This window comes from Triturus cristatus, chromosome 1_2 (genome assembly GCF_964204655.1).
Source record: "Triturus cristatus chromosome 1_2, aTriCri1.1, whole genome shotgun sequence".
NCBI classification, from domain to species: domain Eukaryota; kingdom Metazoa; phylum Chordata; class Amphibia; order Caudata; family Salamandridae; genus Triturus; species Triturus cristatus.
In genome coordinates this window covers 29,807,617-29,829,844 of record NC_140580.1, presented here as the reverse complement: position 1 = coordinate 29,829,844, position 22,228 = coordinate 29,807,617, and the positions used below count along the sequence as shown (strand labels likewise).

Sequence of the window (22,228 nt, the reverse complement as noted above, 5' to 3'; positions counted from 1 at the left end):
TCCCTCAGCCCAACACTGTTCAACATCTACATGGCACCACTCGCCCATGTCGCCTGACTGCACGACCTCAACATCATCTCCTATGCCGATGACACCCAGCTGATCCTCTCCCTCACCAAAGACCCCCACACAGCCAAAACCAACCTCCATGAAGGAATGAAGGCCGTCGCTGAATCGTTGAGGAACAGCCGACTGAAACTGAACTCGGACAAGACGGAGGTCCTCATCCTCGGATCCACCCCTTCGGCCTGGGATGACTCCTGGTGGCCGACCGCACTGGGAACAGCGCCAACACCCACCGGCTACGCACGCAACCTAGGGGTCATCCTCGACTCCACCCTCTCCATGACTAAGCAGGTCAACGCCGTCTCTTCCTCCTGCTTCAACACCCTCCGCATGCTCCGCAGGATCTACAAGTGGATTCCCACCGAAACGAGAAGTACAGTCACCCAGGCCCTCGTCAGCAGCAGGCTGGACTACGGAAACGCCCTCTACGCAGGAGCCTCGGCCAATCTCCTGAGATGGCTGTACCGTATCCAGAACGCCTCTGCATGCCTGATCCTCGACATCCCTCGATGCAGCCACATCACACCCCACCTGAGAGACCTCCACTGGCTCCCCGTCAACAAGAGGATAACCTTCAAGCCCCTCACCCATGCACACAAGGCACTCCACAACACCGGACCAGTGTACTTCAACAGACGGCTCAGCTTCTACGCCCCCACTCCGCCGACCTTGCCCTCGCCACAGTTCCCCGTATCCGAAGAGCGACCTCAGGTGGCAGATCGTTCTCCCACATTGCCGCCAAGACCTGGAACACCCTCCCCACCCACCTACGTCAGACCCAAGACCTGCTGACCTTCAGAAGACTCCTCAAGACCTGGCTTTTCAAGCAGTAGCAGCATTCCCCTCCCCCCAGCGCCTTGAGACCCTCACGGGTATGTAGTGCGCTTTACAAATTACATGATTGATTGATTTCCTGAACGTGATTTAAGGATTATCTCCCACATGTTTTTTAGGGTTTTTAATCTGTGCATAGACCATTCCAGAATTTTTTAAGACACCTTCTGACTTCCCAGGCTTGGTTACTGAATGTTGTTATAAATCGTATAGGTTCTTCTATGCTGTCATCTTTATTTTTGACTTTCAATAAATCCACTCTATTAACTAGCTGGATTTTTTCAAATGAATTGTTTATTGTCTTGCTAGGGTATCCTCTTTCTTTGAAACGTGTTACCATAGTTTCCATCTCTACCTTAACTCAGCATCTGAGCTACAATTTCTTCTTGCTCTTAATAGCTCACCATATGGTATGCTGTTAATAAGGTTTTTCGGATGGCAACTATCTGCATGTAGCAGACTGTTGCCAGCAGTCGCCTTCCTAAACAGTTTACTTTCCTGTTTCTTGTCATTAACCTTTAACTCCACATCCCAAAATTCAATCTTCTCCATGTGAATAGTACTGGTAAACTTTAAATTGAAGTTATTGTCATTTAAGGTTTCCACAAATCTTATAGCTTCTATTTCAGAACCCCTCCAGATACAAAAAACATCATCAATGTATCTTGCCCAGAGGAGGACGTGTTGGGAAAAGGCATCGATCTTACTAGCCACCTGCTCCTCCCACCAGCCAAGGTAAAGACCCGCATAGCTGGGGGCGAAGCAGGTCCCCATTGCCGTTCCCTGGGTCTGACGATAGATCACATGGTTGAATAAAAAGAAGTTATTGGTTAGACATGCCTGCATCATAGTTAGGAGCATTTCAGTGTGCATGGAATATGATACTTCACGTGATCCCAAAAAATACCGACTAGCCTCTATACCCAATTTATGTGGTATACATGTGTATAGACTGTTGACATCTAATGTCATCAACAACATCTCCTTCTCCCAAACAATATTTTCCACAAGTCTGAGAAAATCTCCAGTGCCATGTACATATGCAGGTAAGGATTGGACATACGATCTTAAGAAAAAGTCTATATAGTTAGAAGTATTCTCATATAGACTTCCCATGGAAGAAACAATTGGTCTTCCAGGCGGTTTATGGTGATCTTTATGAAGTTTCGGTAACATATATATTACTGTCAATTTTGGATACTCACAGTATACAAATTTAAATTCCTCATTGGCCAAAAGCTTTTCATTCCTCCACTTAACCAAATTCAGTCTATATTGTTCATTACTTTCCTCATCACACTTTTTGTTTCCTCTCACATAGTTGTTTACATCATTCAATTGTCTGTTCTCTTCATCCAAATACATCTGTGGAGGCCACACCACAATATTTCCACCCTTATCGGATTTCTTAATTACTATAGATTTATTCTCTTGTAATTCTTTGATTGCCGATTGTTGTTCAAGGGTGAGATTGTAGTGTTTATTGGGTTTACTCATGCTGAGCTTTTTCAGCTCCTCTTTCACCCCCTTCTCAAATACCTCAATGGCATAACAGTGTATTTGCGGTATGAATATAGACTTTGGTTTAAAACCGCTATCAATACTGCGGTCCAAAATCAAATGCTCCTCAGCTGTAATGTCTTGTGGGTTTGCACTCTAACCTCCACCACCCTCCAATTCTTGCATGGTCTGTAAAAGTTCCAAATCGCCAACCTTTAAATTGGAATTTACATTAGTTGGAACACATTCCCCACTTTTCTATGTTCATACCATTTTTTGAGTTTCAACTTCCTTGTGAAGTGGAACAAGTCTTGTAGGGCAGAATGTTAGGTCTAATGATAAAACATTGATCTTATTAGTGGATAGTACAATATCAGATACATGTACCACTGTAAATGGGTCCTTTATTTGGCAGCTGATTTGCCTCGCGTTGTCATCCCCATGAAGCCATCCAATTTCCCTTGTTTTTTTACGCCTTGCCTCTTGCCTCCTCTGGCGCCTCGACCGCGTCCTTTGTTCTCTTGAGGTCCGGGACTTCCCAGTCCTTGACGTGCTATGGCCATCAGGTCAAACTCCTTTAAAACTTTTGATTTTACTCCCATATGCTCTTCTTTCCCCACCTCTGTATTCACAGTCACTTCATTGGTAACTTCTTCAGTGGGGGTTCTTATTATTCCACTGGCAGGCTTCATTAGATCCATGGTTTGAGCTCATTTTGCGGCTGCAATACTTTCAACTTTATTTAGGTTAGTTTCCCTTAGGTGATCAAACCTCCTTCCAGACGTAAAGATTTGTCCCAGTTCGTAATCCTGTTGATCCCTATGGAACTTCCGTTGTTTCTTCTGCTTAATCTCTTCTTCTACTTTCTCCAATCTCAGATTTAATTTTTTCATTTCCACTTCAAACTCACTGTCTGAGTATTTTTCTTTTAGCAGAGAAGACAGCTTTTCAATTTCAATTGCCAATCTTTGTGTATATTTAGTTGCATACTTGATTAACAACCGTAGCATCACCGTAGAGCATGTGTGGTTATTAAGAGCCCATTCCTCTATTAGTTCGGGATCGGGGCCATTAAAGGTTGGTGTTATGAATATTCTTAAGCCCCTTGGGACCATTTCGACATCGACATACTTTTGGAGGGCTGTTGTCTCTCACCACTTTACTTGTTCCAATTTCGCCCGCCGCCATTCAAAGAGTGATCGCGACTATTTGCCTGGATATATATATATATATATATATATATATATATATATATATATATATATATATATATATGTATATATCTATATATATATGTGTGTGTGTATATATATATATATATATATATATGTGTATATAGGTATATGTATATATATATGTATATGTATATATATATATATATATCCTACTGGCGGTCCCCAGGAGGTAGTTATGCTTCGGATCTATTATCAGGTCAGCTCGTGTCTTGAAAGTTTCGAGGTGGTTCGTCAAGAGGGAGCCGAGAAAAAAGGGAGGTCCCAAAAGGCGTTTTCCTCATGTTAATTTCCATAGGGATTTTGAAACAGGCTACAGCCGAACTGCTGAACGGAATTACACCAAATTTGGTAAAAAGGAAAGTATTGGTCCAGAAAGCGTGCTTTTGTTTAAATGGTGTAAATCCATTCAGTAGTTGCTGAGAAATTAAAAAAATATATATATCTCGCACCAAGGATGATTTGCGAACCCTCCTGGGCACGAGCTTCACTCTGATTGGCTGTCAACACTCCAAACCAGGAAGTGTTGGCAGCCATCTTGTGACTCGTTAACCAAGTCACAAGAAAAAGGGTGGAAAAAAGATGAAAACCAAGAAAAGGGGCCAGGGTAGAAACACCCTGACCCCCTAGGCCTGCTCAGGGGGTCCCAAAAGGTCCCCAAGGGCCCAAAAAAGCATTTTTTATTTTAAACGGCCAAATTCGTGCTGGGTGCGTAAATCCGGCTGAATTTTGTATTAAAAAACGAAGCGCAGAGCCTGTGCTTCGTTATCTGTAAGCCCCTGTGTGGGTCAGGTCCCAGGGGTAATGTGTAATTAATTAGCGTGGGGCCCCCACAGTCCTGGGGACCGCCACCTCCCCGGGGCTTTATTCATTATATGCGGGGGCACGCAGCCTCCCTGCAGCCCCCCTGCAGCCCCGGGGACCGCCACCTCCCCGGGGCTTCTAAAAAAAAATGTGGGGACCGCCCCCCACGCTGCACCTGGGACTGCCACCTCACAGTGGCATTTATTAATATGGGTCAGGGTGCCTCACGGGCCCCCGAAATCCCGGGGACCGCCACCTCCTTAAATTAAAATAAAGAAGTGTGGGGGGGCTCCTGCCCCACTCACCCTGCCCCAGGGACCACCACCTCCCTGAGGCACTAAATATTCAGATGCGGGGGTCCGTTGCAAACCCCCGGTCCCGGGGGACCACCACCTCCCCGGGGCTTTAAACACTAGGGAGGGGGGCCGCGTGGCCCCCCTCCTGGAGCCCTTGATGGCCCTGGGGACTTCCACTCACCAGGCTCGGCTCCTGGAATGTCCCGGGGTGCCCACCCCCGGGACATTGCCGTTTGCTATGACAGGGCGGGATAGCAAACTCTGCTTTGGTTTTTGGGTGTGAGAGCTGGAAACCTGCTCTGCTTTCAAAAACCAAAGCAGATTGCTTTTGCACAAGGGGAGCTGCATGTCAGCAGCTCACTTTGTGCAAAAGCAATGCCAGCTCCTGCAGGATGGGTGGAGCCAGCTGGGACCGTGGGGGCATTGGGTCTCCCTCCACAGTCCCCAACGGTGAGGCCAGGCCCGGGGGATGGGGTCCACGGGGCCAGAAGTGTGCAAACACGCCCCCTAGCACGTTGTAAGTTGAGTAATTAATTCCCCCTGAATACTGAGGGTCCCTGGGGGCCAACTAGCCCACCAGGTACCTCCAGTAGGCGCCACAGGATTGGATTGTAGAGAGATGGTCTGAAGCCACGCCCCTTTTTACATCACTCTGCAAACACGCCTCTTGGCACACTGCTGGTGGGGTGATGAGGTCCTCTTGTGTCCTTCATCCTCTGTTTGGTGGCACTTATTGGAGGTACCTGGTGGGCTAGTTGGCCCCCAGGGACCCTCAGGATTCATGGGGACTTAATCCCCAAACCCAGAATGCACCGGGAGGTGCGTCTCTGCAGAGTGGTGGAGAAAGGCGGTGTGGCCTGTTATGAGAAGTTAGCAATCCTGCTGTGTGGGACTTACTGGAGATAATAGGAGTAGTAGTTGGCCCTCAAGGTTGATGTTGGGGGCTAACTACCCCTCCTGTTACCTCCAGTAAATCCCACACAGTGGGATTGCTAAGAGGTGTTCAGTGGCCACGCACACCTTTCTCCACCACGCTGCAATGAGTGTCTATATGGGTATATGAGTTGATATATCAGTGGCTGTATTGATGAATGACTGCGTGTGTGAGTGACTGTATGGGTAAGTGGGTGAATGTGTGTGTAGACATAGGAATCACTGAGCATGTATTTACTATCTGCTATTGGTGTGTCTATGGTTTCGATATTGGTAATCTGTATTTTAGAGTGGGTGTATAGAAGGTTTTATTAGGGTGTGAGGATGTGCATCAGATGATCACGTGGATGATGTCATCAGTGATGTCATTTGAGATGTCATCAGTGATGTCACTGAGCATGTCATGAGTGATGTAATATGTGACGTCATCAGCAGTGCATTGCGGGGGCGCGAGTTATAGCTAGCTCTACTAACTGTAACGGCCGAATTTCTCTGGTTTTATACGCGTGAAATGTCAAACAACCTATAACGCTCCTGAAAACCTATGGTTTTTTCAGTGGATATATTTTACTGGAAAAGGCTAGATGCCTCATCAGTTCACAGGGAAATGTTTTGTCTGATTCCCCAGGTGTGTTCTGTTTATAATAACAAGTTATAATAAAGCAAGCAGGCCTTTCTTACTTAGTGTGAAAAGCATGTGTTAAAGGTGATAGCCTTTTAAGGGCAGATTCTTATTACCCTCTGCTAAAGCTGTAGGCAGATACTTTTGTTACATGGAGTCTTTGAGATTAATGTACTTGGCAAGGGTACTTGGAAAGTCTACATTGTACAACTTACCTAAAGAACCATGTATTTTGTGTATGAAAAAGACGTCATTGAGAGCCTACGTGTGTATCTAAAATGTGGGAGATGATTGTTTATTTTCTTTGTGCTGCCTCACAATTTACCTGTAGTTTTTGTTTCACTCCAATGCCAAACATTATTTTACTCCTCCTCCATTCTGTGAACTAGACCGTAATATGAGTAAGTTCCCACTGTCCCTGGTAATTGAGCAGTACCTGCAGAACATACTGCACTCTTCCAGTTGTTCAGCACGTCTGTTCTTTTAGCATTGTATTCTTGTAATTTTAAATTTGAATGTGATCCTCCTCAACTCCTCTTTCATTCACTTCCTCACTCCCTCGTGTCTCATGACTATCAATCAAGGTTTACTTTGCAACATCAAAATATCTGGATGACCAAGCAGCCCTGACATAGAAAGCGGGCAAGATGGCTGATTGATTAAAGTGATCACCTCTAATCAAACAGGATCACCAGTGGCGTAGCAAGGTCAGGTGGTACCCAATTTCTTGTCACCCCCGGCTTGACAAAATGGCAAAAATATGTGTTCAAAACACATATTTTTTCCATTTTATCACCCTCCTCCGTGATGACACCCGGGGCAGCCTGCACCCACTGCATCCCCCTTCCTATGCCACTGAGGATCACCAGTTTCAAGTCCAGCAAGACTGGCAACTACGATCCTTCAAAGGGTCAATAAATTACATACCATTACATTCTTTAACTCACCTGTTATTTACACCACTTGGAAATGGTGCTGCATGAATCGCTATGGAAAGAAATATTAAATAAAAGCAAAGCAGGACTAAACACAATTTCAATTAGTATTTCTAGAGGTAGGAAGAAAGACCTTCCCCATAAGGGAGAACATTTTGGGGTGAGAGATTTTATGGGAGCAGTGCTGTCTTTAATGCGCTGCAACTGATGTCCTAGGTTGATTGTATTCTGGTTCAGGCAGGACGTGGCCTGGCAGTTTGGGCTGAACTGCTCTCATGAGGAGCAGGGTCAAGACTGATTTGCATATGGCTGGGTCCAAACTGAGGTAGCATGGTGGGCAAAAAAATATTTATTGGGATGTGACCCAGAGCAATTGCCTGTGTCTGAGATTAATTCAAGGATTCCATCCATCACCTTGTTGTTTTTTAATTTAATGCCCTAAGTGAGCCCTTACTAGGGTGAAGCTGGTCCTAGACTGCTGGTGCAAGATTGCATCAAAGTTCTTGGTCTATTATTGGAGAGGATAGTTTTTCGCAGAGCTTGTCAGAAGGCATGCCCAAAGTCATGTGACAAATCGCACTTTGGGGTCTGAGGTCTCTCACTGTGATCAGTAAAATTCTGGTTTGAAAGGCAGAATCTCTATCAAGCCTTCTGTATGCTGCTGTGTTTTTCCCCATCCCCTGAAACTGCCTGCCACTAATACAAAGGTGTCTTTTTCAGTTTATTTGTTGGGGGGATCAAGAACAAGTGCCCAGTGTGACCATGTTTAAACTTGTGGTTTTGGGTGGCAAGAATGCTCCAAACTTGGACCTCTCTTTGCAATCCTTGTATATTTGCAACATGATAAAAGGGAGCCTTTGTCAGGACAAGGATAATTGGAAATGGCTCTTTTTTGACAGGTTTTGGTTGAATTTTCTGCTATGCAGAACATGGGGCATGGTAGTATCTAACTGCATGCCTCATTCAGAATCCTACCCTTTTGCTTACTTATGCCAGGAAATTTATTAGAAAGCACAATTTGAAATGGATTCCTTTGGGCCACCCAATTTTATTCACAAAGCAGTCACTGGGGAAGAAATTCACATACCAGTCAGTGGATTTTCAGATCAGACTTCAAGAGCAATGTTTCTGTACAGTACCTGGTGAATATCCATGGCTATCTAGCATGGTCTACGGTATATGGTTGCCTGCCTCTCTGCCTTTTTTGTACAGGAGAAGAAGTTCTACAGCCCAATTTTGCATCAGGAAGGGAAATATTGCGACCAGCTTTTTGGTACTGCCCTACATAAAAACATTTAAAAAAGAAACAAGTCCTAGGTTGTTTGTGTTCTGCTTCGGGTAGAACCTAGCATGGCAGTTCGAGCTGGACTGTTCCTATGAGGAGCAAGGTCAAGACTGATTTGCATTTGGCTGGCTCCAAACTGAGGTGGTATGGTGGACTGGAATGAGGCCCGATCGATTGCTAGTGGTTGAGATTAATTCAAGCATTCCATCCAAAACTTTGTTTTTGATCTTTCTAAAAGAGGCATTTTCAGCAATGTAACTTAAAATCCAACTTTACCATTAAATAGTATTTTAAATTGAAATTCCATAGACACCAAACAGGATATTTCTACCTGCTCCAAAACAAAAGTTACCTCTTATAAACTGTAATAAGAGAACCCAATCTTATTCTATGGAAGAGGTAGGCCTAACTGCAGTAAAAGCAGATTTGTGTTTTTTCACTACTGGGACATGTAAAACTTAATGTGCATGTCCAAACTTTTAATTACAATGCACCCTGCACTATGAGCTGTCCAAACCCTTTCTTGAGGGTGACGTACATGTAATAAAAGGGGTGTTTTAGGCCTGGTAAGGGTTTTATTTTGCCAAGTCGAATTGGCAATTTACAACTGCAAATAGGCTACAATGTAATGCCTGGGACATGTTTAAAAAGGCTGCTTAACTGGTTGCACACTAAGTGTTGTAGTCCCACTTGTAGCATTTAATTTACAGGCCTTGGGTACATGTAGTACCACTTTACTAGGGACTTATAAATAAATATAATGTGCAATTTGGGCATCAGACAATTTTATCATGTTTAAAAGAGAGAGTACAAGCATTTTGGCACTGGTTAGCAGTGGTAAAGTACAGAGCCCTATGGCCAACAAAAACCAATTCAGCAAAACAGGATGGGTGTCGCCAAAAGGTTTGGGGGTCACTATGCAGAGAGGGCCAAATACAACATCCATTATAAATGGAGTGGAGGGGTAGTGCAGAGAGAAGGCACATTTCATGAAAGAGGATTGTTTCCTCAATGAGCAACCTTCCTCTCTGGCGATGCCTCTTTATAAAATGATTAAAGAGTACATTTTTGGAGAAAGGAAGGAGGTGTGTAAAGCAAATAAAGCAAAGTTGCCCAGCTTTTGTTAGAAACTTTACAGATTAGAGGAGACTGAAAACGCGCCGCTTCCTGTTATTAAGGTGGACTCTATATTTGCAACATCGATTGGCCGGGCAGCTATGAATCTGGATGACTGTTCGTCAACTGATTCAGTTGTCAAGCAAGTAGATAACACTTTAAAAAGAGCCTATGCAGCAGATAATCTATGTCTTGATGCTGCTGCTTACTGAGCCTATGCATCTCAAGCTTTAGTTAAAGATTTTCACACTCTTTCTGTGGCAGTACAGGAAGGCACACACTACTCATACTTTTTAGTACAAAGGGAGCAGAAGGCTAGGTTTATGGCAAACGTCTCTGCAGATGTTCTTAGATAATTTTCACTAACCACAGCCACCATGCTGTTAGCCACAAGGAACCTGTAGATGCATGATTGGAAGCTGGAGTCTATAGAGAAATCTTCCCATCGAGAGATCCCTTTTGATGGAAGAAACTATTTGGAGATCAACTAGATGCCATGATCAACAAAGCATGTAAAGACTGGAAGAATGCTCTACTGTATAAAGTTCCTTCAAGTTTTGGGGAACTTCGTTTGTACAAAACCTGCAGGAAGGTCTACATATCTCGTTGTTCCCAGAAGACAAAATTCCAGCCGAGAAAAACAAGAGAGAAGAAGGATTCAGGAAGCCAGAGTGGCATGTTTAAGCGAACATCCTGACAATTATCCAACCACTCCGCCTCCAGTTGTGGATGAAGGTATTCAGTTTTTCTTCATGTATGGTAAGAAGACACATCAGATTGATGGTTCGTGACCGTCATCAAGAGAGGTTGTCATATAGGTTTTTCAGAGCCTCCACCAGATATGGGGCCCATACTTACTTCTGTCCCTAGGAATCCTATCAAGGACAGATCTTTATGGGACCGAATAATGCCTCTAATGAAAAGGAGTGATCATTCCTGTGACACAAAGTGTAAGTGGACAAGGAGTTTAATCCATTCTCTTTTTTGGTCCAAAATCACCTGTATCCTAAAGGCCAGGCTTGAATCAGAAGAGACTAAGTGTGTGGGTGTAAACTATGAATTTCAAAATTGTGACATTACAATGCATCATCCCTCTTATCTGTAGTCGGAATTTCATGACAACGATAGACATTCCAGAGGCTTACCTGCACGTTCCCAATTACCCAAAACAACAGAAAGTTTTGCAGTGTGCAAGAGGTCACCTCCACTTTCAATTCAAAGTTTTACCTTTTGGCCGAAAATCAGCACCAAGGGTGTTCACCAAATTCTTAGCACCATTGGTAGCTCTTCTTCATTTGGAGGCAATATTTTGCACCCGTACCTCAATGACTGCCTGTTCACTCTACCTCAATAGGAGAATTACAGTTTCACACCAAGAGAGTTCTGTCAGTATTAAACCCATAATAAATCTGGAAAAATGCCAGTTGGTTCCTTCACAGGACATATGTTTTATAGGGGCATGGTTCTGTACAAAGCTCAAATGAAGTTACCAGATGAGAGAATTGAAAATCTTCAATATCCTACTGTGAGTCTTCTCTCTATCTAATTCCAGACAGCAGCATCCTTTCTGCAGGTTTGGGGGTATCTAGCAGTGACAAGGTTTCTGGTCCTATTGGCCTGTTATCACTTTCACAAAGCTATGATACGTATTCTTGATAAATGTGATCTGGCATCACAGAACCTCTTGCCATTCCTCTTACACAGGAGGGCCTAAAAGAGGTACAATGGTAGCTTAAGTCTATTGAAGGGGTTCTTCTCTCTCCATAAGACCCTGTAGTGATTAGAACTGATGCCAGCCTCTCAGAATGGTTAGCTTGGATGGCCTCTCAAAGGGCCAAGCGGCTTTGATCTTGAATGCAGAGCAAAAGATCAACCATATGAAGGGAGTTGGTGTACATTCACTTAACCTTTCTGACTTTGTTCCCGATTCTGGTGGGGAGAATAATTCACATCAGGACATACAAAATGATTGCATAGTCATACATGTGGGGGACATGATCTATTTCCCACTCCAAAATATAGGTCACAATTTTTGCTTAGGTGGAGATGAATGTCGTTTAATCTCAATAGTTTACATCTGGGTACTTGCATATCAATTGAGCAAATCTATTCTGACATCTCAAAATTACCATTTGGATCCTCAAACATTTGCCCTGATTTGCAAACTCAGTGGGGGAGACCAAAAATGGATCTCATTGCATTTCCTCACAGTGCTCAAGTAAAGATGTTCTGTTCAAGGGGAAGTAAATAAGAGCCTGGAGTATACATGCTCTCTCTTGCTGCTGGCCCGTTGGGGTCTGCTGTGAGTTTTCCCTCTGATCCTTCTGCTTCTGCGATTCCTGATCAGGAATGAGGAAAGAGGGCATTGGTATGCAAATTTTATGCCCTATATAAACGCTTACCAAGATAATGTCGGATTGGAAGTCCTACCAATAAAACACCTAATAGATGCATTAAGGACCTATTCTGGCCGGTTTAATTTCCTGAAAAAATAGGTGTCAAGAGATTCAACTTACTGCCTGTCAATCTCATATAGCGTTTTCAGCAGTTGGAAACATTGGGCAAGCCCAAGTTAGTGGCTTGGAAATTGAATGGTTAGCTTTAAAAGAAAGTTTTTTTCTGAAGAGGTTGCCAAATTCCTTCAAGTTTCCAGAAGACCATCTACTTTAAGGTCTTATTCAAAAGATTGGGGTTCCTTTAGTGGATGGTGCACATTCAAGCAATTAGATCTAACAATGGTAGATTTGCCTCATATCCTTTCTTTTTACAGGATGGTTTCAACATTGGTCTGAAAGATTCCACTCTAAAGATTAAGCTGACAGCCATATAAGCGTTCGGGGGTATGGGGGAACATTTCTAATGAAGAGGGTCTGGTACAATGGCTTTTAAAAGCATTTAATAACATATGCCCTAATTCTGTACCTATATTTGCTTCTTGGGATTTATCTTCATTTTTAAAATCCATAATGGATCCTCATGTTGAGCCTCTAGAGTCAGTTGACATCAAGGCATTGACACTTAATTCTTTTTTCCTTGCAGCAGTAACCTAAGCAAGAAGGCTGGGAGAGCTCTTCTCATTATCATGTAGACATCTTATCTGTATATGTTTTGATGATAAGATTGTCCTTCACCCAGATCAAACTTTTGTACGAAAAGATAATTCTCCTTTTCAGAATGCTTGTGAAGTGATTTTATCTGAGTTTTCTTTTGTACTGACTTAGAGTCTGAGGAAGAGGTCAGGCTCCATAAATTGAATGTGAGGAGTAGCCTTCTCGTATATCTTGATAGGGTATCTTCCCCTACAGCTGTCGGCTCTTTGTTGACTTTGAGACAGTTAAGAGGGGTGAGAAGCCATCAGTTGCCTCAGTTAGTACCTGGATTAGATCCCTAGTATCAGTGCATTGAGCTAGACTCCAGGTGCACTCTGGGGTGTAAGGTAGATCCACAAGGGGGATGTGCACATCTATAGCAGAGGTCCTGGGGTGTCAATTGCAGAAATATGAAGGGCAGCCACCTGGTCTACCGCATCTATGTTTAAGCATTACAGGCTAATGCTGAAGTTGGAGCTTAAAGGTGTTGTTTGTTCAAGGTTCTCCACTCTATGGAGTAAGGGGCAGAAGTAAGTCTTAGTGTGTGTGTATATAATAAAGGAATTTTCAGCAGGCACTCGTGGCTGTCCTGGATTCTTGCTTTGGTATATCTCATTTTTTAATGGAGGGAAGTGTGCTAGGAATGAGGTGGTAGTGCCTCAATTACTTACCAGTAATTTCATGTCTCTGAGTCCTACCACCTCGCTTCCATCCATTTCCCTCCCACTCAGTCCATTCCAGGTCACATAGTAAGAATACATCTTTTGTTTGCTTTTAAAAGACAAGATAACTGGGAGGAGCTTTACTTATTTTGCCAAAATATATTAGGATTGGATTTATGGAGACATACCTGCCTCGTTTTGTAATGGATGAAAGCGAGTGAGCCAGACTTGAACTAATGCAATTACTGGTAAGTAATTGAGGCAAGAACCTTCACAGCATGTTTATAAGGATTTACTCTACAAAGGGCATTCTGTGACGCTCAAGCACAGAAGAATAGTGCTGGCCCTTTGAATCAGAAATAGAATATTAGGTGGTTGGCCAATGAGTCTCAGAGCAGCGTTTAGACTTTAGATAAAATACTTAACTCTTTCGCGCAGATTTTGCAAGTCCTGAGTTTCTGTTGTTCTGGTGTCCAGCACGTCTGTTCTTTAGAAGGTCATTTTCAGTTTCTTATAAATGATGCACTATGAGTAAAACAGTCAAGCTGGTAGTAAGTCCCTCTATGCTATATTCAGACAAAGCATAATTTAAAGACACACTTCATTATTGGATATATGAAAGTTATTAACATATTGACCACAAGAACAGCTTCGGCTGCCAACATCTCTTCCACCAGCTTTTCCAGATCCATTTTGTTGCTTCATCTAATCCCTATGTAAAAGTTTTAAAATAGCATACATTTATACCAATGGGCAGTTGAAAGATTACTCAGTTGGAATCTACAGTTGAGGCTTCCTTTTCAGGTCTTGATTCTGGAAAATTAGGCAGGAACCTTCGGGGAAAGCATCGCTCATGCCTAATGTCAGACACCGAGCTTAGAGCTGATAGCCTCGGTGCATCATGTAGTGTCGACTGTAGGTCCCCTATCTTATGTTCATTGTAGATTGTACTACTCCTAATCTATGAAGACACTGGCTCTTTGGATTCAGCAGCCATACATCAGGGCATCAGAAGTAAGCAGAGTTCAGCATTGACTTGGTGTCAAGCTATGCAATCCTCAATTATTCCATGCAGCTCATACAGTGCCATCAGAAAGAGCAATGAATAGAGGAAGTAACAGCTGGAATTATGATAAATGTTAAGCCTAGGCAAAGCATTATGCTACGCTCGCGTAGTTTGCGAAGTTCGCGCTATTTCGCACTACGCGAACTGCACGTAGCACAGTGCGAACACGCGTAGCGTAGTGTTGCGTAGTGCTGCGGTCATTTTTTGCTTGCTCGCGGTCCTCAACGTCAAGTTGGCGACCGCGAGCAAGCAAAATGACATCCCGACGAGACTTTTTCCTTGTTCGCGATCAGCATCTTCAAGTTGGCGATCGCGAGCATGGAAAATAAACTTCCCGGCGAGATTCCCAACGCGAGGAGGTCAGGTTTCTCATTGCGAGTGGTCGCGTATGCTCGCGACCGCTCGCGATGAGAAACTACCAGTTCGCGTTGAGAAAGCTGAAGCTCGAGTAAAAATCTACTCGAGCAGCAGAAAACTACAGCTCGCACTGTGCAAGATGCCATTTTCAATGATTGCACAGTGTCGGTTGCTTGTCCGCACTGTGCAATCATTGAAAACAACATCTGGCACAGTGCGAACAAGGTACTACGCAGTTCGCGAAGTGCTACGCGTAGCTCGCGTAGTGCGAACTTCACTTACAACACACATTCTGGACTGTTTATTCCTTATGCAGTAACTTAGGCCTGATTTGAACTATAATTGGGCAACTCTTGTTGGTCGAAGATAAGGACTTTAAGGAGTGGTGATTGTTTGGTAGGAAGTGGTGGTACATTGGCATATAAGGCTGTATCTGGTGCTTGATTGCTAGAACTTCCACTCAGACACTATCTGTGTAAGCATTTATATATGGCATAACATTTGCACATCAAAACTTTGTGTCAAGAGTCATATTTTGAGACACCCTCTGAGGATGTCCTTGAGGTGTAAAGCTAGTCCAAAGTGAGCCCCAAACAATCTTCGACATATGTAAGTGAGGGGTTCTCGTGTCCTGATGAGAGACTGTTCTGTACATGAAAGAAGTCTCCAGAAAGGACACAAAACTCTACCTATGAAGAAGTCTCTCATACTGCCTCTGAAGTTTTCCCAAGGAAACTTTTCATTCCCACTGTGACCTTTTAAGAGTAAACTCTGTGATCAAAGCTGGGGTAAAGGACCTGAACAGTTTACACCAGCCATCACCAGAGTATGGCACGGCAATGCATTGCCAAAAAATCTCTTGATACCAGACTTGATCACAGCAAGAATATGACCTTTGTGTAATTTATATTATTACTTCTTGAAAAATGGAGTGCTGTTTTATCGCTGAGCTAGAGCTTAAGGCTTAGCATGCTCCTGGTTACATCTTGGCCTGATGTTTACTAATGTAACTCTTTGTTTTAGGCTTGTCACTAAGACCCTTGCTGTGTTATGAGATGGTTCTGAGAAGGTAGACTAAATGGTTCTTTCACATCTGTTAGACCAGACATCCTTGATGTGATTTTCCCCCCAACCCTTTCCTTCATTCCTCCTGTTTGGCTAAATTCATTTTTGTTGACCCTAGGACTCTGCACAATTTAACACTGTTAGCCAGGGCTGAAGTGATTGTGCTTACTCCTGTAAGCCTGGTAAAATTGGCTTACTCCCAAGTAGCATATTTAATTTACTTGTAAGTCCAACGCAAAGTGGTATACCGTATAGCCAGGACTGGAAGATGACATGCTACTTGTGGGCCTGCAGCACTTATTGTGCTGCCAACTCCAGTAGCACCTTAAAACCTGTTTCAGGCCTGCCACTGCATCTGTATGTTTTTGTAAACTGCCATTTCTACCTGGCAAAATACACCTGTTGCCAGGCATAAACCTTCTGTTTTTTTAAACAAATGTCACTCCTAAGGTAGGCCCTAAACAGCCTGTGGTTGGACATGTACTTTTAAGGTTTACATTTTCTGGTAGTGAAAAACTCCAACATTCATTTTTTACTATTGCAAGGCCTCCCTCTCCCATAGGATACATTTGGGTTACCTTATTACATTTAATAAGTGATCATTCTGTTTTGGAGTAGGTGGGAATGTCATGTTTGGTGTCTAAAGAATTGTAATTTACAACCCTCTTTAATGGTAAAGTCTTATGACTCAATTCTGAAAATCCCACTTTTAGAAAGTTGACATTTTCTTGCCCTAACCATTTGGTGCCTGCAGCCTCTGTCCTGGGTCACATGACCAGTTGTTGTTGGCTGTTGGCCTTTGTATATTCCTCCCAGACAGTATCACAATAGAGGGTCTGGTGTTGGCAGGATAGGCTAGCCTGGCTTGATGGGGTGGGGGGGTGCAGAGCTGTCAACTACCACATTTGCACTTCAAAGACTCTGGCCCAGCACACTCACAAAGAACTTCAGACTAGCAAATTGTGCCCACAGACAAACTGGGACCAGGACAAGGAGGCAAGAAATTCTAGACACCTCTGTGGGGAACAAAAATGCCAGGTATAAAAACTGTACCCTCAGACCTACTGTTTAGTGGACTCTGGGACCTGTAGATACTGTGGAAGAAGGACTACTCTGCTGGCAGATGACTACCTTGCTGCCTGAGGACTTCCCTTCTGTCTGAGGACTTCCCTTCTGGCTGAGAAGAAAGACTGGACCTACACCATTCATCCCAGGCTGACATCACTCCAAAGGTCACCTGACTGACCTCCTGTTCTGAACTACAGGAACACAACAATATCCAGAGGCCTCTCTGCAACTGTCCAGTTGACCTGCTGCAACTGGACCTGCCTGGACCTATAAATATACCTTCCTGGGCCTTGCTGGCCTCTGCTGGAGCGAGTTTCTGATCCCCAAGAGATGTCTCTCAGGTCCTGAACCCTTGGGTTGGCATCAGCTTAGCTCCTCCTTGAAGAAAATGAGAAATTCTGAGGTTTTAGGCTCTTCTCAACAGCGAAAGGGCTAATTTGTGCCCGAGACGCTTCATTCGTTTCCCTGAATACCGGACCTAACCCGGTTTGGCCGGTATCCCGGATATCTTTCACCGGACATTTGATCGTGTATCCCACTCCGAGCGCCGTCGACACCTGACCCTTCATTGGCCTTGTTACTTTTTCGCCTCGATCACTTCACAGTTATTCTTCCATTGTTGCTTGGACGCCTTCGCTCTCCATTGATTGAGTCATCGAGTATTTTCCCTTTCACGTCATGAGAAGTACTCATTGAATTGACTGTAACCTTAGTCCTGATGATGACCTCAAGTTTATGAGGTTGAAACGCCGTCGACTCAACAACGCCAACCGTGGCAATTCAACAGGGTCACTCTCTAACAATGAAATGATGTCTATAATTGTTAATACTCGTAAATATTTGACCCTCATTGTTTATTTATCCTGCGCTGCCTCACGTTGTTCTCTCACACTTGTGTCACTGCGCCGTTTCACTCAACACCACATCCCCAGTGCTCACATGTTTGTTATGGTTACTGTAATTTAGTTGTGCTATGTACTTCTAACTACAAATAACAACTATCTACCCTCTCTTTGGTCTCCCTTGTTTTCCTTGGCCTGGTCGCTACGATCTATTCTAAACTTAATGGTCCCTGTACATGATTAACCAGTTGAGATATTGTCCTTTGCTACACTGATCTTGTCATGCACGCGACTGTCCATGTGAAGTTTCAGTGAAGCAGACTCTTCGCACTAAAGCAACCTCCAGCGAGGACCGCGACGCAAGATCTGTACTTCGCACTACTACATCGAAAGCCTGCGGTGACCACCAATGCAAATCTTCTGCAATGACTGTCCACGATGGACTGCTTACTCTTCATGCTACAGCGACGACCATCTGCAATGCTCTCCCTACACTTTGTCGCCTCCATCATGGTCATCCTGAACATGTGACTTGCTACCATCTTCAAAGTGAGCTATCCATGAAGTGCCAAATCAATGCAGTCTCCTCACCCTGCTTCCACACACTCCGCATGCTCTGCAAGATCTTCAAATGGCTACCCATTAACACCAGGAAGTCAGTAACACAGGCCCACATCACCAGCCAGCTGGATTCTGGTAACACAATCTATGCAGGCCCCTCTGCTAACCTCATGCAAAGAATCCAATCAATCCAGAACATTGCTGCTAGACTGACTCTCAACCTGCCCATAAGAGCCCACCTCACCCAACACCTGAAGGACCTCCACTGGCTCCCAGTCCAGAAGAGATGCCTCTTTAAACTCTTGACCCACGTCTACAAAGCCCTCCACAACCAAGCACCTGCCTACCTTAACCACCACCTCCATTTTTATCAACTGCCCAGAAACCTACGCTCCACGCGACTAGCTGCAACCCCCTGCATTCACCACAGCCACAACGGAGGAAGATCGTTCACCCATCTCACCGCCAAAGCCTGGACTAGCCTCCCACTACACCTCCGAACAGCACCTTCACTCACCATCTTCAGGAAGGGACACAAGACCTGGCTTTTCGATTGAGACGGGCAGCAAGCGCCTGTTTACCCTTCTGGGTGACAAGCAGCTCTATACAAGCACTTGATTGACTGATTGATTGATTGATCATTTCTCGCATGACCAGATAGCTGCAAGTGCTGCTTTGTGCTTTTAGGCACTAACCTTACCGGAAATATTTAAAATTGTAAATCTCCGGTTCCACTGCTTGGATTTTTATCATTTGGGTGTCAAAAATGGTATTAATTTTACTCTATTTATTTAAATTGGTGTGGTATTTTTCTTGTGTTAGGTTTTCATGTTATTATTGTTTGTGTGCTGCATAAATACTTTTTTCATTGCCTTTAAGTTAAGCCTGACTGCTTTTGTGCCACGCTACCACAGAGTTAGGCACAGGTGCATTTAGTGACCATTTTTGGTTCACCCTGACAAGGACTTTGGCTGTTGCTTGGGTAGGGTGTCACTCCCCTCAACCAACAACCCAATTTCTCACAATATCAATATCAAAGTTAATATTATTTTATTTTTGTAAGGAGATAACCATAAAAAGACATCTTAAAAGTACTATGAAAAACAAATAAATAGAATGATCATCAAGAGAAGCAGTGTAAACTGTACAAAATGTGCAAACTCAGCAGATGTTTTAAAGCTCCCAACTAGATCACGTACAGCTTACAGTACCAGGAAATTTAAAAACAGATCAACCTATACATCACAATTTAAAGTGCGAATCTTCGTCTAATATACAATGCGCTTCTAATAAAATGTAGAACTGCAGAACATATCTCTAAACAGCCTAGTTGATGTAGGAAAATAAAAGCGTTCCTATGTTTTCTAATATTTGCCCATTTTAAAACCAGTATTAACAACCTCTTCCGAGACTACGGGCAGAGAACAGAAGGGTTCTGGGTCGTTTCTCTTTTGTCCAGTTGGATTTACGCTCTCTTTGTGCGGGGGTGGGGTGGTAGCTTGTGTCCCGGAGTTAGGCCACAACTCACTACCTTGTTAGAGTCTTTCGTGCCCTGCGATCCGGCGGGGGCTGGGCTGCGAGCAGCGTCTCCGATTGCTACCCCCTTTTGGTCGGCCAACTCACCCAGCCGTGAGGCATCCCAAAGTGAGTGGTCCTATTCCAGCACACTGCCCTCCCGTGTGCCTCTCTACCAACCATTATCCCCATAGCTCTGCGCCATGCCATCAGGGAGGCTTAAGTCTTCCTGCGGCTCTCCCACGCTCTGCTTGCTACTTGTTATCTGCAGCCTGCTAGGGCCATGGCGCCCCACAGGTTGTCCCAGAACACTCGCATGCCTTTTTCTGACAGGTGCACACCGTCCTTGGCGTAGAACTCGGGGCAAACAATGTGTATGAGCCAGTGTCGCATAGTTTCTAATCCGTTGGCTCTGCAGAATTTGCTCACCGTGAGGTTCAACTTTTTCCTTGAGTTCTCAACTGCTTTATGCGATTCCGCCCGCGCCACTCGCATCTGCTGATCAGCTCCGACCAGATGATGGCAGTGCACCCGAAGGCCCTAGCTGTGGCCGTGAGGTCTCTTTGTATGTCGTGAAGGAGCGCTTTCCTCCCCCGTCTGGCCAAATCATTCCCCCCAAATGGATGAACAGAATGTCCGGATGCCACGCCGATTCTGACTGGAGGTCCGCGAGTGTCGCCAGCAGCTGCTCCCATTTGATTCCTGGTTGGCCAAACCACCTTATGCATGTATCTACTGGTCGTCCTTCCTGTCTGTGGCCCTCTTGCTGCCACCATGACTGCATCCGTGTGATGAAAGAATGGCCCACCACCCACACCAGGCGTGGAGTCCTTCCTGTTGAGGCAAAGAGCACATTGTCAGACCCCTACGTCCCCTTGTGAGAGGCGCCCCGTCCCCCCCTTTTGCGGCCAGGGGTCCTATAGTAACTGGGGTCTCAAGTAGGTCCGGTAGGCCCTTGACCGCCATCTGCCTAGCGCCTGTATCCCCGCCTCGGTCATTCCATGCTGTGTGGCTGTTGCTGCTGCTCCTATCCTGAACGAGTGCGACCCAAAACATGCAGGCGACAACCCTGCTGTGCTGAGGGCGAGGCGCATGACTGCTGTGAATTGGAATTTGCTCAGCTGTAACTCATCTCTGTGTTTGAAAAGGGGACCTTCACCAGCCGGTCGCACAGCCATGAATGCTAGCATGCAGCACACTGCGCAGCAGCCCTGGTCCTCGATGCACTGTAGCTTTACTATCACCTCCTTGCCGGTCTGGTCTGTCTTTGACCTCCTCAGTGGTATCACCATCTCTTGTGTCCTGGGTGTCACATCGCTTGCCTGTAAGCAATGTGCAGCGGGCCGTGCCCTTGATGGTGCCACTAATTCCTGAGGCGGAATGCCCCGAAGAATGCGGTGGAAAATGCAGCCTTAAACAGGATGTGCTCAAAAGGGGTCCTTTGTTATGTCCCCCAGCATCCCCAACAGTAGGCCCAGTTTTCTGTAGTCTATCGGGCGCCTGGTGCCCTTCCTTGTGCCCTCTGAGCATTTCCACCCTTTCATTGCCGCTTTGATGTAGTGAGAGGCCACAGGGTCCTGCCCCGTCTCCAGTTTCGTGTGATGCGCTACTGCGGATAAATGGGCCTGTGCCCATGACCTGGATTTCTTGCATCTGTATGCCCATAGGATGAATTGCTCAATTGCCCTGCGTGTGGCCCCAACATTGCCCAGGTTTTGTATGCCCCCCACCCGCATTACAGTTTCCACATACTTTCTATATCTTTTGGCCGCTTTCGGGGCGAGGGCTGGGTTGACCAGGTCCGATAGATCTACCCTGCCAGATCCCATAGTTGCCCCGGGAAGGGGGTCATGCTCTGCTCCGCCCCGGGCGCCAGCTCTCTGAATCTGTCCATCTGTGCTCTTGATAGGGCGTCTGCTACCTCGTTCTCCACCTCTGGTACGTGGCGCGGTCTCAGGTCTATGTTCCCCTCCAGCTGCAATTTAACCAGTCGGCGCATTAATCGCAGTGTGTCTGGGCACCTGGCTGATCCTCTGTTAATTGCCTGTACTACTCCCTTGTTATCAGACCATAGTGTCAGCTTCATGTTCTGTATCTCCTGCCTCCAAACTGTCAGTGCTACTATGAAGGGGAACAATTCTAGGAATGTGATATTGCCGTTTATGCCCTGCCTGCGCCAGCTGCTAGGACATTGGCCCGTGCACCATTTCTTACCTAAGATGGCCCCAAACCCTGTGCTGCCGGCAGCGTCCATAAATAGCGCAATTTGTCTGCTAGTGACCCATTCTTCCCTCCAGATCAACAACCTGTTGAACTCTGCTAAGAATGGGTCCCACATCAAAAGGTCCTGTTTGACTTGAACCCGAGCCTAACGTGATGG

At 45.0% G+C, this 22,228-nt stretch overlaps 1 protein-coding gene and 1 long non-coding RNA gene across 4 annotated transcripts in view; one reads left to right on the top strand and one right to left on the bottom strand.

Annotated features, from left to right (window-relative positions):
- The window catches only part of PPFIA4 (PPFI scaffold protein A4), a 3,163,248-nt gene that overhangs the window by 417,988 nt on the left and 2,723,032 nt on the right, over positions 1-22,228 (top strand). The gene's annotated exons all lie outside the window — the stretch shown is intronic.
- The window catches only part of LOC146866679 (uncharacterized), a 99,284-nt gene that overhangs the window by 292 nt on the left and 76,764 nt on the right, over positions 1-22,228 (bottom strand). The window lies entirely within an intron of this gene.